The 14,385-nt window shown below is 38.9% G+C and overlaps 1 long non-coding RNA gene and 1 pseudogene across 2 annotated transcripts in view; both read right to left on the reverse strand.

The window, feature by feature from the left end:
* Positions 1-14,385, reverse strand: part of LOC307143792 — an 838,852-nt pseudogene that overhangs the window by 50,582 nt on the left and 773,885 nt on the right. The gene's annotated exons all lie outside the window — the stretch shown is intronic.
* Positions 1,079-5,151, reverse strand: LOC307127603. Its single transcript, XR_013816659.1, has 7 exons — positions 3,863-5,151; positions 3,199-3,272; positions 2,907-2,954; positions 2,740-2,823; positions 2,384-2,589; positions 2,057-2,216; positions 1,079-1,958 (listed from the first exon to the last, which is right to left on the reverse strand). It is a non-coding gene; the product is annotated as an uncharacterized lncRNA (long non-coding RNA).

Consider the following 14,385-nt stretch of genomic DNA (forward strand, 5'->3'; position numbering starts at 1 on the left):
CCTTACTTTTAAAAAAAACATTAATATAACTTAAGATATAACTTTTACTTTAAAATCACTTCAGAAAATACATTTTCCTGTCAGAAACCCTCCTCTCACAACAGATTCTGTCAGAATATATTTTATGTTGAAATTTCCTCATAACTTTTTAAAAATCATTACAATTTAGAGTGATCTGTTATCAGAGGTGATTTGTCCAAAGTTATGAATTTCAGAAATGTACATAAATCACACAGTTAGCTAACACTGCATTTCTCTAAATAAAAAATACAATAACAGACATCATAAATGTCCTGTGATATAAAATACTATTTGCAATTACTTAATTCTTTCTATTTTATAGTTCTTTATGTGGGCATAATGCGTCACTTCCCCAATGTTTTACACTGTAATAATGAAATAATTATTTGAAGCCCAGCTCTTTTACCTGAAATATTCAAATCGCATGTGCATCGCAGTTGTGACGTCAAAAGCGTCTTAAAGGTTAAGAATCAATGATTATTTGATCTGTGTTTTGTTAAGATGTGTGAATGAGAAGCGAGAGTATGTTCTCTTTCATTAGAGCCAAGTTTAAAGGCGTTTAATCTGCAGAAGTGTAGTTTTAACCGAGGGAATGCAGTGTGAAGGTTTATGTGAGCGGTTCGCCTGTGGAGATGAATTTCTCTCCTGTGTTTGGCAAATTCATAAAACACTGATTAATAACTGCATGTTTATAACTTGTGCAGGCATGGTGATGTGTTTTCCCAGATAGCAATGAGTCGGCGGACCACCGGCGGTGATCCGGCGGCTGTAGAAGCGTCAGAATTGCGTAATCGCAAACATGTTTGACGGCGCACCGCCGGCGGCAGCCGCTTTTTAAAAGCGGCAGCCGGCTTCCTACCGCCTTCGTACCGCCGCCGGCCCGCAGGCAAACCGCCGTTCCGCCGCCTTTATACCAGAAGGCGGCCCGGCGGAGGCAAACGCTTTTTTCGAACGATCTGCCTCCGCTTATTGTGTAATAAATAATATATATATTTATTTATTATTCATATATTTGTAACATGCAGTTTATGATGGATAATAATTGAACAAACCAGATAAATTCCCATTTGGCATTTTTATTCCACATTTCAAAGTACATTAACTGTCAATGATACAAGATAATATAAATTAAATATAACAGACAATAAATAAGCTTAAATAGGCCTATAAATAACAAAAAACATTTACTAAAGAACCTGCATGTTTCCAATTAAATTTTGGTTTAAAAAAAAAAAAAAACAGCCTTACAAGCAAATTATAACACTTACAATATTTGTTAATAACAAATAGGTCAGCTCTGGGATGAAAAGAATTACCATTAAATATTATATCAAATAATGAGGATATTTGGTACCAAAGAATGTGCAGGATACCAAATAAATCGAGGTATAACATCACATTTAACAAGCCATTTCTAACAATAGCATAAATGGTAATAATTTAGAGTAAAGCTCTGGAGAAGAATAGAACAGTAGTAGAACAGAACATTATAACAAGCCTGACTATGGGTTCTCCGGTTTTCCCCGACCTCCAGAATGAGGCAGCGCAAATTGGCTTATCTTCAGTGATTTCTTGTGCGCCTATATAAAGGACAAACAACCTCGCCATCCCATATCTATCCAAGGAGCTGCCTTCAAGGCAGGGTCACAGGGAATAAAAAAAAAGTAATTTCCACAGTGAACAGTGTGGATTGGGTGAGTGTAGCCTGAAACTTCTGGCTTCTTTAGGGGTCTTGATGTTACTGACTGCAGGATAAAGAAAGGGTTCCAGGTGTCAGTAGTCAGCCTAGGTGTAAGAGGTCGGCTGTGGGTCCCTCTCAGCTGTGCGGCGTCTTTTTCCACCTTCACGATCAGATGCTCCTTTCAGGTAACGCATAGCGCTAACCTGGACCGCCTCATCAGTGGCATCCTGGGTCGCCGGGTTCTTCCGGATGGCTCCTGTAGAAAATACAGATCTGTCATTCCATGTGAATGTCATAAGGCCACACACATCTACTTAAATATATAACAAATTTATATATTTATATATATATTACTTTGAACAATGGTCTTCAGGAACATGTCTCTAAAACATGCTTTATCCCCTACACCCGTCCAGGTTGTATTAATGGAAAGGTGATTAGAGAAGATACTCTAAAGCATTCGCCACACGGTTGTCTTTAGGTCCCTCCCACATTTGATTGCCAAAAACCGAAGCTGAAAATACAAAAAAGTGTTACAAATTACATATCTCTGAAGCTTCTCATACATAAATATAAAAATGTGACAGGCTGTGATTCAGACTGTAGAATATGCAGTGTACAATCTTAAATTTTACTTTTTAGATTACCCTACAGCATTATAAACAAAATCAGCACACTTACTGGAGCTCTTTATCCTGCCTCAAACTGTTGTCAAGCAACGCCAAATGGGTTGTCTAGGGGGAGTAACAGACCCCCTGGCAGGGATAACTCTCCAAAAGACACATTGGCACTGAAATGTTGCAGCATAGTGTCCATTTTGTTGTCCATGCTATGCACAACATCGCCAAACTCTCCAAGACGTCGCAGCATTAGGGTCTGATCTGCACCTACAGGGGTTCACAGAATAAAAGAATAAAGCAGTCAGTCCTGGTCCCTCAACTACTAAACTATGACATTTACAACTAGGTCTACTACATGTACAGGTGGCCCCAGTGGGAATTAAACCAACAACCACAGGTGTTGTTTGCAAGTTGTACCTGATTGCCCAGTACGAGCAAACGTCGTCAACATTGTCCCAACTTGCTTCACCTGCTCATGAAGTGAGCCGCTGTCATCCGAAGCTACAAAATGAAAGGCATTTGGTAATTTTGGACCTACATCACAGTCAAAAAAGTAAAATTTAAGAAAGAGTGCATGTTCTCACCTGCTCGTGCATTGCTTTCCCTCAGGGCTTGGTTCTCATTCTGGAAATCTACATAAAAAATATTTTATTTTAATTATATATATATATATATATATATATATATATATATATATATATATATATATATATATATATATATATATATATATATATATCAACAACTACAGGCACAATTTTCCATACTGTTAAAGTTTCCAACATCTGCAATTTCCTGTTTGTCCATCTCAACTCCTTTCAATATTCTTCTCCTTATAGCCCAGTAACTAGACATTGTGACTAACAATTTATTTACCTTGAAAGCCGAAACGATTGTCCAACAATAGGTCTCTTGGATGAAGATAACCGATTGTGCTCTGGTCAAGGTATCTGCAAGAAAATGTGAACAAAACCGCATTAACGTTAAATACAGAATATACAGTAGCTATGCTGTGGGGGGAAAAACTGGTCAGCCAAATGTGGAACAGTAAAATGTATTCATTCAGTGTAGTGATTCAAGTAAACTGCATTGTCCTCAAACATAATAAGTACAGCAGTTCAGAGAAATAACTCATAAATGACCTTAAATGCTAGAAGAACAGTAGCAACACAGCACATGTTAGCTAACACTTGCTAAAACTGACCTAACGTTAGCAGCATGCTTGTTCGGACTAACAAAATAATTTAAATAACCTATATACATCATTCTGTTTTGTTAGAAAACACCAAAAGTTAAACTTAAGTCTTTCTAGATGTAAAGCTTTGGCTAACTTACCTACAGTAGCTAGATACATTTTAACATGTAGAACATGCTTGAACTCAGTGTGTAAAAAAGGCGAAACAGCACGTGTTAGCTAACACTGTGTATTGTGCACTATATCAGCGTGCGTGTCTGAACAAACTAATTAAAACAACCTACCGGTATATACATCAAAAATGAACATAATATTGTGTGACACAAAAAGGAAACATGTACTTACTTAAACGCTCGTAGTCGAGGATATTTTCTGATCTCCTCTCTTCAAATACTAAAACCATGTGATGAGCGGCCGCTGTTGGTAAATCTGTATGTTTTACCGGTTTGTCTTCCGTCTTTTTTAAGTATACTGCCCCTCTCGGCCGGTGGAGGTACTTCTCTGTTTTTTTTATTTTATTTTTATTTAAATTAGTACATGTATAGACAAGTACAATACAAAAAGTACAATGAGAGAAAAATAAAAATAATAAAGCATTGTGGTACAGTTCCGAATATGTAGAACAAAGAATAACAACAAATGTAACACTGTATATAAAATAAATAATAAAAATAAGAATTCTGAGATAGAAAATACTTTATAATATTAAGGCAGTCACATGAAATTGAAAAGCTTTCAGGTTTCTGTTTTTGTAAGCTTTTTGTTTTGCGACCTCATGTTTGAGAGGGTTTCAAATATTGTAAAAATCAGCTTTATAAGAGGTAATATTAGAGGGCTTCTTTTGAGTTATTCTTGTCTTATGAATGTAGAATTTTTCCTAAATAATTAATAATATATTTTTGTTTTTCAGAAAAATATGGGTTTTGAAAACAAAGTAAAATGTCATGAAGTTAGTTCTAATTTTTTGTCATGTCTATTTTAAAGTCAGTCCAAAAAGAAATAGAAAAAAGGCCAATACAAAAATAAGTGTTATCCTAAAATGAACTTTCAAACTTTCTTAACCCTCCTATTATGCTAAAAAAAAAAAAAGTATTACATCCATTATGGGTCAAATTGACCAACACTGTTTAAACACACTCGACATGCAAATAATCAAGTGAAAATTTAAATGTAATTTCCTAAACCTAACCTTATCATGGAATCAAGAGTCAAGAATCTGTTATAAACCCTAATGGCTTTGGAGCAAAAAAAACTAATATTTGATATAATTCACATATAGGCTATTATGATTTTATAATCGCTTCAAATGTGAGAACTAGTTAAAATGCTGTCAGTTCCACTCTATTTCCCAACAAGCCAAACATAGCCAACGTGGCTGGTCGAATTTGAGAGTAGAAATCCTTGTATTTCACAGCGGCTTGCCGCCAGCCGGCCGCGGTCCATTAGGCGGAGGCAACCGCCAGAGAAAATGAAGCCGGCGGCCCGCCGGCTAGTCGGCCGCGGCATCTCGCAAGAAATGGGAGTGACGTATTCGGCGGCAAACGTTTCATCACCGCCAGCGGGACGCACCTATAGCCGACAGCTTAGGGCCGGCGGCAAAAAGAAGCCGTGCCGATATTTTTTGCTATCTGGGTTGGTGTGTTTTTGTGATTTCTTTATCATGTGTGTTCAAAACTGAATTGGCTTTATATGATTTAATTTAAATTTTTTCAAAACTGATGTAATGTTTTTGAGTCATGATCGATGTGAATGAACCGGATTGAGGGCGCATTCGTCCTTAAGCTTTATTTGTTTAAATTAGCTCAAATGACTGTCAGATGTAAGTATATACCTCGACAAACTATACATCATTTAAAAGATCTAAGACTCAAGCTTCCATTTTTTACCTCTGTTTTATTCTCAAAGTCTTATAGTGACAGTAATTTGTTAATGTGTCAGGAGTTATGAATATGAAATCCGCGGTTTTCGGTACCGTTTGATTGTAATATGAGCCTCAGCTGCTCTCATTCATAAAAAAACTCCTCTATTCTCGTCACGAAGACTCGCGACAAATCAACATCCCTCAGGGCTTTCAGTTCAAAAGTGTGCAGATGAGGAGAAATATTGATAGATTCTCATATGTCTGTGTCAAATTTCTAAACAGAGGAGTGTGGGAGTGATATTTATACAGAAGGTTTTAGACTATGAAATGGCTGGCATATTGCAAATATGATTGTTAAAGCTTTTTCTTCATGAAATCATTTGTGCTGTTTAAACAATGATTAGGCATTTTTATGTACATTTCATTACCTGTCACACCTGTTTATCAACAAAGAAACATTTTTAGATGCACACAAAGCTTTCTGATGCACAAAGAATATTTTTATTATCTTGTTTCCTTAGCGTGTGGATGCTTTATAAGCTGTAAGCTGAGCCCTCTTCAGATCAACACTGGCTCTTTTCTGTGGGTCAGCAACAGGCTTCACAGGAACATGGGTTATTTCCAGAACAGACGTGTTCATGGACACAGCAGCAGATTCACACAGAGATGTGCGTTTGCTCACCCTCACTGGCCGACTTGCGAGACTGGGCAGTCGGGCGATGGAAAGGGGAGCAATGGCTTGCAGATCAGACTCACATAAAGGTTCTGCCATGTTTCTCCCCACCAAATCAATTAGATCTGTAGAAATGCAGAGCCCTTGATGTCTTGGAGGTCTTTCACATGAAATTGACCTTTGTCCAGCTAGAACCTTCACAGGAACGGGCATGATTTTGGACACAGCAACAGGGTGTTGGCGCAGAGACGTACGTCTGTCCACTCTCACTGGTTGACTCTCAAGATAAAGATGTAAGGAAGCACTGACATTCAGGTCAGACTCACATGAAGGGTATGTGATGTTTTTCACCGACACTTCCTTGAAATGCTCAGAAGACCTGGCTCCTCGATGCCCTGGGGTTACACCTGAAACTGATTCAGTCTTCTTCTTCTTCTTTTCAGCCTTTGGCAAAAAGCAATGTCCAGCTGACCTATTCTGTCCAGGCTTGACGGGAACATGGGTTAGTTCCAGAACAGGTATGATTGTGGCTGAACAGGGTAGACGCAGAGAGAGGTGTGACTGAAGCAGGAAAGCAAGACCTCGCACTCGCAGGACAGTGCTGGCGACATTTGGAAAGCTACTGAGGTTTGTTCAAAAAGTCACTAGATTTGTCACTAGGTACTTAAAAAAAAAAAAAAAAGTTGCTAAAGGGGTCTGAAAAGTTGCTAAATCAGCAACACTGGCTGGGGTGATAGCGATTTTATTGGGTCTATGCTGAAATAATAACCATCGGAATAAACCATTTTTAGGGAAATTTGGAAAACTTCTTTAACTAAATTGATGTTTTTGTGGTTTTCATTGAACTCTCAGGCATACAAATGTATATATTATAATGATAAGAGTAGGGGAATATATAGCATAACAACTGATTTAGTGTTTTTAGGGAAATTTGGAAAACTTCTTTAACTAAATTGATGTTTTTGTGGTTTTCATTGAACTCTCAGGCATACAAATGTATATATTATAATGATAAGAGTAGGGGAATATATAGCATAACAACTGATTTAGTGTGCCCCCTGTGCAGTGGGGGCCCCTATAATTGTCACCACCTTTCACCCCACTAGCGACGGCCCTGAGATATTAGTGCATTTATTATTATTAGGTCGCACAGGTTTCTTGCAGCTGTTCATGCAGCTCATGATTCGCGTCAGCTCTGTTCACAGTAAATGCTGCGCGCTCCATCACTGCATGTGATGTGACTGAATTACTCACCCTCATGTCGTTACAAACCTGTAAGACTTTTGTTCATCTTGGGAACAGAAATTAAGATATTATTAATTAAATTTTAGCGATTTCTGTCCCTCCATTGACAGATACACAACTTTGAAGCTTCAAACAGTGTATAAAGAGATCACAAAAACTAATTTATATCAATTCGTTTTATATCAGTTTAGTCAAAATTTTCTGAAAAGACTCAATCACTTAATATGAGGAACAGATTTAATTTAGGCTTTAAATTAGTAGCATGTAGCTTGTCAAGCTACAGTTTTAGAGTAGCTTCCCCAACACTGGTTTTAAACTGGTTTCAAAGTTTTAAAAGCATTACATTTTAGGAATTTTCCATTTATGAACAGAAAGTTCCCCCCAAAATTCTGTCATCGTCAACTCACATTAATGTGACAACTGCAGACACTATCCACTTTTATTGTACAGAAAAGTGCAACCAGGAAATTCTGCTAGAGAGGTCTTTTTGCATTCTTCTTGCATAGGGAACAAATTATGTGTTTATAAAGACATGGGGGGGGGTTTGATGACAAAAATTTCATTTTTAGCTGAATTAAGTAAATAAAAATGTGGCATAAAATCACATAATCACATAAAAATGCAAGTAGGGCTCGCTGCATCCTGCAGTGGACATCCACTCCCGCCCCTATCCAAAACGTCTTCCCATTCCTGATTTATATATTTTATTGTATAGGTTTCCGATTGAAAGGGTTTTAGGCGTAAGGGTAGGTTTTGAGTGGGTTTCAGTGCTGTCTGTCATAAAAAAAGAGAAATATAAGAAAAATATTTAGGTGTGAGGGTTATGTCTTCTCAATGCTTTTTTCTGTTTCAAAATTAATGAAGAAGCGCAAGTTTTTCCACCCAAACCACTTCACCAAGAAATCCTGCCATGCAGCTAATTTCATTGGTTCAGGTTAAGATTAGAGTGACAGGTAGGTGTGTGTTTGGTGTGTGTGACAGTGTTTGGTGTAGGCAATCAGTACTGTGATTGACATGACCAATACAATCTTAATAATCTGCTTTAGGGCGGAGTTTTCACTGAACTGGTTGACGTATTTGGACATTTGGATGTGTGCTGTGTTGGATGTCGACTGCAGGCTTGAGCGAGACCATTCTCTAAAAATGAGGCACACAGAAAAAAAAGTACCAGGTGTACATTATTTTTGCAATAACAAAATAGCAACAAAAAAAAGAAGCAAAGATGTTTTGCTTAAGGAAACCGTAAAAGAAAAAGAAAATCACAATAATCATGAGCACGATTCTTGATAAACCCAAGCCTAAAATCAAGTAATGTTGGTATAGCCAGTTCTGTGGCGAGTAAAGCAACTTTATGTCATTGCAATAGGTGCTTCATTGGATGCCTAAATGAAACAAAGAACTCTTTGTTAGTTCCTTAATAACAAACAACTAGTTAAGAGTAAGAGCTGCTAACTTTTAATATTCAGTAATAGAAAATCAGCAAGAATATTTCATTTTAATTCTGTATTTGTAAATTGAATGAGAAATTAAATACTCACAAGATCATGTTCATCAAGATAAGTAAATTTCCTCTTTATGTAGGCTTTTGCAGTTAACCGAACACACCAGTCACAAATATAATCCGCCTTCAGTGACCCACAAATATAATTTGAAAATAAATGATTATTAGTTTTTTTTTATGGGCTGTATATATAATTCACAATATGTTTTAACAAACATTTTAGATCTTGTTCCTCCTGTTAATTTTTCAGATTTTATTAAATTTATAACCACACAAGATTTACCTACCACTCTTAAAAACGTCAAAAGTGCACCCACGCTGACAATTGTTTTTACAAAGCTGAATTTTCTTGCCTGTAAAAAACATAAACTTAATGTGCATATGATTTAAACAACTATGCTTTTGTTCTCTGAAAATATAACTGCATCATGTGAACAAGGTCAAACTGTCCTTACTCAGAAAACTCACCTCACCATAAACCATAACATCAAAGCGAATGCCATATCCCTTGATCAGGGTCCTGGTGTCTTTCCCATCACTGTTCTTGTAATACTTAGCAAATCTTTAATGATTTCACAATTATTTGCAACATTTGCTCACTTCTTTTGAGGAATCATCTTTACTATTTACAGTACAAACACCTGTTACCGTAAGTCATGCACTGGGGTTTCACTGCTTCCTGGGTCCTTTTTGTCTAGTCTCCGGAAGGAGTATTGGGGAGCACACAAGCCCATATCAAGGTCACAATTCCACTGGATTTGCACTGCCATTATTCCTCCCTGAGCACAGAAAACACTGATGTCAAGTGACAAAGATGTCAGTCAATTCTACAGCGAATAAATTAAAAGAAATGAATTCATAAACACACAGCATCATAATGGCATTTAAGCTTATTCATGATCAAATCTGTCTCAAATAAACGTAAAACAAGTATCTGACATTAACTGCCATGGCCTGAAAATCCTCTTGAGTCTCTTCAAAAATATCTTTGATTCTGAAAATAGGGCAGTTAGGGTTCGTATTTCTGTTGAACACACAGTTTGCCAAGTAGGACCTGCTCATGTTTGGTAGGATATTCCTTCTGCAAGAAATTAAGAAACAAGCAACACTAAATTAACTCATTTTATTAAGTAAGTTATGTTTGATTTGCAGCACTTCTGCCAACTCATGGTATGTAGATATTTCAGAAAAAATGGTTGAAATATGTGTTAGATAAGGAAGAGTTCTTAAGAACATACTTGTTGAAGTCAAATTTGGCGAATCGAATATCATTCTTTATGAATATTGTGAAGTTTTCAGCATCTGCCAGGAGAGCTGGACTGAGATATCAAGTCAAAAACACAAATATTATGTGTAATTTTAGAGCTGAAGAAACCAATATAAAATTGTATTTGTTTAGTTTGAAATAATGAGTGGTGGGAGTTGGGGTTTTACTTTGGAGGTTCAACTTTCTTCTCCACAGGACACCAGCCCAACACCTCACATGTCTTCATTGTGTCTGAGTAATGGACACATCTACCTGTCTGAACACCTAAAACAGAGGCAAGTCTAAATAATCCGTACTGCATAGAATTCAAGTCACAAAAAGTATTATTTTATATTATGTGTACAGATTGAGCCATACCATTCCCTTGAGCACCCTTAAAGCCTTTGGTGCAGTTCATGTCAGATGTGCAAATGGATTTCAGGGTTGGATTCTAAGTGAAATTAAAATACAAAGTATTATATGACACAAAAAATTTATCAAATGTAAAACTAAGCCAAAGACTGGTAAATTGCACAATTTAGTTATAGAATAAATTAAAATCCAAATGATTTATGGTCATTCAATAAGTTTTTAAGAAATTATATCTGAACATATATAGATATAGATCTTGTGTGAAATAAATTAAAGATCTCGTAGAGATGACAAAACAAACAATATACAGTATCACTTAAGGACAATAATTTCATATCCTGCAGGTTTATTTTACTTTTACAACTAAATTATAACCATGAAATTTCCTTATTAAGAATTTGTTTTGAGACATTAAGGTATCATTTTAGTTGTGTCTAATTGGAAGCTCCGAGAAGAGAAAAGATCACATTTTCCTTTGAGTCTAACCTCTGCACATTTTGACTGTGTTTGGTTTGGTGTGATGATCATGTTGGTCATCAGAAAGAAAGAACCATCCTCCTGCAACATGCAAAAACATGTGACTGTGATCAGTGACACCTGAAATACTTCCTTAATGAGTATATGATGACTAAAGGCATGCTGATAGAATGTAACTATCTGTAACAAAAGGCAGACAAGATGAAACTATATGCTCCCCACATCACAATAGCAGCCCATTTCATCTGCTGTGATGAAAAGCTACGTGCTAACACCTCTACTGGCCTGGCAGCATCTGCTTTACACTCTTTGGCGATTCTCCAAGTGAAGTCGCCAGCCACCAACCCAGTGCTGAGCTCCGATCACAGGCGGCGCCACCCTGCTCCGGTGCGACAGGGCCCCCGACCCAAGATAGTGTTGGACCCTGCAGCCCAGATGCCGGTCTGATGGCCAGGAAAGGAAGAGGAGGCTAAGTCTCGCTGCGACTGGACCACCCTCCAAAATGCCTAGCCCAGTTTTCCCACCACCCCGTTCAGTTCCAGGAGCTCAAAAAAGACTGTTTGTTGCCCACACAGAGCCTGATCTTGTGCCTTGCTTGGGAGCCGCTGTTATAACGGAAATAAAAATCAAACATATTCAAGCAAATTTCCTCTTCCACAACACATCCTCACTGCGACTTAGTGCCTGTATTAATTCAGCCCCTCGCCACACTGGAGTGTCAGCCTGGGTTCTGAACATAATAAAACAAGGTTATGAACCAATTCGCTCGAAAACCCCCCTTATTCAACGGCGTGGTCAAAACCTCTGTGGAAAGCAAGGATGCACATGCCCTGCGTTCCGAGGTAATCAATCAATCAATCAATGTTTATTTATAGAGCACATTTAAACACAACCAATGTTGACCAAAGTGCTGTACAAAGTATAAAAGAAAACAGAGTAAAACAAGAAGAAAAAAAAAAAAGAAAAAAGGACGTAAAAAAGCAAAAACAAGCACATTAAATAAACAATCAACATTAAAAAAGGAAAACCTAGATAATGTACTAAGGAGTGTTAAAGGCCAAGGAAAATAAATATGTCTTGAGATAAGATTTAAAAGTAGTGAGTGATGGGGCAAGTCTAAAATAGGGAGGAAGGCTATTCCAGAGTTTGGGTCCAGCAGTAGCGAAAGCACGGTCACCACAATTTTTAAGTCTAACTCTGGGTACTGTCAGTAGGCCACGGTCACATGATCTCAAATCTCTTGTTGGGTTATAATAGATCAGTAAGATAACGAGGTGCTAGGTCATTGAGGGCTTTATAAACAAATAACAACATTTTAAAATCAATCCTATACTTGACAGGGAGCCAGTGCAGATAAATAAAAAACGGTGTTATATGATCTTATTTTCGTTTCTTGTCAAGCAGTCTAGCAGCTGCTTTTTGGACCAGCTGCAGCAGACGAGAGATAGAGGCCGGAGAGATACCATAATGCAGTGAGTTACAGTAGTCAAGCCGACATGTTACGAAGGCATGGATTGCGATTTCAAAATCGCTCCTGGATAAAAAGGGCTTAACTTTATTGAGAAGGCGTAGTTGAAAGAAACACGATTTGACAACAGCAGTGATCTGTTTGTCAAATTTTAAACTGGAGTCAAATAGGATGCCCAGATTCCTGGCACACTGTATATTATACAAAATCAAAGACACTGTTTTCCTAGAGCCAAACATAATCATTTCTGATTTATTTTCATTTAAAAGTAAAAAATAGCTTGAAAGCCATAACTTAAGTTCAGTTAGGCAATCAAAGAGAGACTGAAGAGAAAAATGTGTTCCCTTTCGTTCAGTCACTCCGAGTAACATCAGTGACTGATGAATGGGGTTTCGCTTAGAAGCCTATCAACTTCGAGATTTAGAAAACGCCCAATGGCAGTGCCAATGCCATGGGCATGCAGAATTTGCATAGCGGACTCTGCCCCACCGCGTGGGTATAAAAGAAAGTACGCTGGCAATGTTGCATTATTTTCTGCTTCGGAGCCAAGAGTACCTACCTCTTCACTCCCCAAAGCCTTCTGAGACTCAGCTTCTTCGAGACGAGCAGCCTTCCAGCCGGTGTTAGTGTGACGGCACATTCCAGCGATCGCATACTTCCTGCCTGCTTATCTGTGCAGTGATCTGTATCCACCTGGTGTGTGTTTCCCTGGCTGCTTCGGCATCGACTGCAAGGTTTCCCCTCACAAAAAGAGCTCACACGTGGCATGTCCTTTTCAGGATGTCTCGCCTGATCAGTCGATCTCTTTCGCCTTCCGATGGGCACAATCACTGTCTGACGTGTTTGGGCTTTCAGCGCGCTCAGGCAGTGCTTGTGGATGACTCATGTTCCCACTGCGGGAACATGGCCATCTCTGTGTTACGGTCGAGACTCTGTGAACTCCGTGCGGATGCCGGAGCGAGAGTCCCCTCTGCCACACCCCAGTCTGCGGTCTCCACGAGAGGTGGCACTTTGGCTGGTGGCCAGGGTGACCTGAGGGTGATGGTGTGCAATAAAGCTCCGACGCTTATGCCTCAGCCCACACCCCCCTCTCTTACACCGCACCCGCCGGCGAGTACATCGGGACCGGCTCCTGCTATCCCGACTGTCTCATTTGGGTGCGCCAGCATTGCCAGAGTCGGACCCAGAATTGACAGCCATGCTTTCCCGGGCAGCCGCGAGTTTTGGGTTGGAGTGGAACCCTCTGCCCCGACCTGAGCGCTCAAGGCTGGATGATTGGTTTTTGGGGGTGGCGCGTCCGGACACCCCTCCAATTCCTTTCTTCCCGGAAGTGCATGAGGAGCTTAGCGGTCCTGGAAGACACCGTTGTCTTGCCGTGACCATTTGGCGTCCTCCTCCACCTTCTCCGCCCTCAATGGGGCGGCGGCCAAAGGGTCCACTGGGGTCCCCCCGTGTCCTCAGATTGCTTCGACCTGGCGCAGTGACCCAAAGCACCCCTCCAAGGCCTGTAGGTTCACATCAACCTTGGTGGCGAAATCCTACAGAGCTGCGGGGCAAGCTGTCGCTTCAAAGTATAGAATATACTTTATTGTCCCGTTCCTGGGAAATTTGTCTTAGACATCATGACACGGGCAGTATACAATACAACACAATACATACATAACCTACATTCTAATATATGAAATACAGCATATATCTCAGACATAAGATTCCCTATTTCAAATGTTGACCGCAGTTGGCACAAAATAATTTTTGTAACGATTTGACTTACACTTCAAAACCCTAAATTGTCTCCTTGATGGTAACAAATTAAAATTCATGTGTAAAATGTGTGTCGTCAGCAAAATTTTTTTGAATGAATTAAAAATAGATGCATCGTACAGCACTTTTATGGTTCGTTTATCCTCCCACCCTATAATCTTTTGAGCTGTGAGTACTAATCGTGCTAATTTCAATTGAACAGTCAGATTCCCATACTAAGCAGTGATACCATACCTTATTAAACTCTCAAATACGGACTGATAA

Source organism: Gobio gobio (genome assembly GCF_949357685.1).
Source record: "Gobio gobio genome assembly, chromosome: 1".
Lineage (NCBI taxonomy): Eukaryota > Metazoa > Chordata > Actinopteri > Cypriniformes > Gobionidae > Gobio > Gobio gobio.